Here is a 1,712-nt window from a genome sequence, read left to right on the forward strand (position 1 = left end):
GCACGTGCGCTGTGCTGGGAGAGTTCGCTTCGGCACCCACGTGGGGCCTTTGCCCTTCTGTGGCGCTGGCGTTGGAGCTGCCGGTCACCGTAGGTGGCGCGTGTTGTCTCCCGCCGGCAATGCCACGACAGCACGCTCCCGGGCCTCTGTCGGCAGCGGCAAGCTCAGTTGGGAGCACGGGTGGTCGCACCTAAAGCGTCTACTCGCCTAACTCCGGGCGATTGCGCCTCTCTCGAACCCGACCAAGTACTTAGGACGGCGCTGCGCGCCGCCGGGACCTGAGAGGGTTTCGAGGTGTATTGTGCAGGGGAGCTCAGCCTCCTCCTGTTTGCAGAATAATTGAGCGGACGCTTGCGTGTTCGCGCGGGCCCCCGGGACACACTCCCGGGCGGCCGGCTGCTCAGCTCTAGTTGACGCAGCTCCCTGGTTGATCCTGCCAGTAGTCATATGCTTGTCTCAAAGATTAAGCCATGCATGTCTCAGTACAAGCCGCATTAAGGTGAAACCGCGAATGGCTCATTAAATCAGTTATGGTTCCTTAGATCGTACCCACGTTACTTGGATAACTGTGGTAATTCTAGAGCTAATACATGCAAACAGAGTCCCGACCAGAGATGGAAGGGACGCTTTTATTAGATCAAAACCAATCGGTCGGCTCGTCCGGTCCGTTTGCCTTGGTGACTCTGAATAACTTTGGGCTGATCGCACGGTCCTCGTACCGGCGACGCATCTTTCAAATGTCTGCCTTATCAACTGTCGATGGTAGGTTCTGCGCCTACCATGGTTGTAACGGGTAACGGGGAATCAGGGTTCGATTCCGGAGAGGGAGCCTGAGAAACGGCTACCACATCCAAGGAAGGCAGCAGGCGCGCAAATTACCCACTCCCGGCACGGGGAGGTAGTGACGAAAAATAACGATACGGGACTCATCCGAGGCCCCGTAATCGGAATGAGTACACTTTAAATCCTTTAACGAGTATCTATTGGAGGGCAAGTCTGGTGCCAGCAGCCGCGGTAATTCCAGCTCCAATAGCGTATATTAAAGTTGTTGCGGTTAAAAAGCTCGTAGTTGGATTTGTGTCCCACGCTGTTGGTTCACCGCCCCGTCGGTGTTTAACTGGCATGTATCGTGGGACGTCCTGCCGGTGGGGCGAGCCGAAGGCGTGCGACCGCCTCGTGCGTGTTCGTGCGTCCCGAGGCGGACCCCGTTGAAATCCTACCAAGGTGCTCTTTATTGAGTGTCTGGGTGGGCCGGCACGTTTACTTTGAACAAATTAGAGTGCTTAAAGCAGGCAAGCCCGCCTGAATACTGTGTGCATGGAATAATGGAATAGGACCTCGGTTCTATTTTGTTGGTTTTCGGAACCCGAGGTAATGATTAATAGGGACAGGCGGGGGCATTCGTATTGCGACGTTAGAGGTGAAATTCTTGGATCGTCGCAAGACGAACAGAAGCGAAAGCATTTGCCAAGTATGTTTTCATTAATCAAGAACGAAAGTTAGAGGTTCGAAGGCGATCAGATACCGCCCTAGTTCTAACCATAAACGATGCCAGCCAGCGATCCGCCGCAGTTCCTCCGATGACTCGGCGGGCAGCCTCCGGGAAACCAAAGCTTTTGGGTTCCGGGGGAAGTATGGTTGCAAAGCTGAAACTTAAAGGAATTGACGGAAGGGCACCACCAGGAGTGGAGCCTGCGGCTTAATTTGACTCA

At 54.7% G+C, this 1,712-nt stretch overlaps 1 non-coding gene across 1 annotated transcript in view; it reads left to right on the forward strand.

Annotated features, from left to right (window-relative positions):
• The first annotated feature begins 420 nt into the window (after positions 1 to 420).
• The window catches only part of LOC126112675 (small subunit ribosomal RNA), a 1,910-nt gene continuing 618 nt past the window's right edge, over positions 421 to 1,712 (forward strand). The window contains exon 1 of the ribosomal RNA XR_007524506.1: positions 421 to 1,712. This exon is cut by the window's right edge and continues 618 nt beyond it. This is a non-coding gene — a ribosomal RNA (small subunit ribosomal RNA).

The sequence above is a fragment of the Schistocerca cancellata genome, unplaced genomic scaffold (genome assembly GCF_023864275.1).
Source record: "Schistocerca cancellata isolate TAMUIC-IGC-003103 unplaced genomic scaffold, iqSchCanc2.1 HiC_scaffold_196, whole genome shotgun sequence".
Lineage (NCBI taxonomy): Eukaryota > Metazoa > Arthropoda > Insecta > Orthoptera > Acrididae > Schistocerca > Schistocerca cancellata.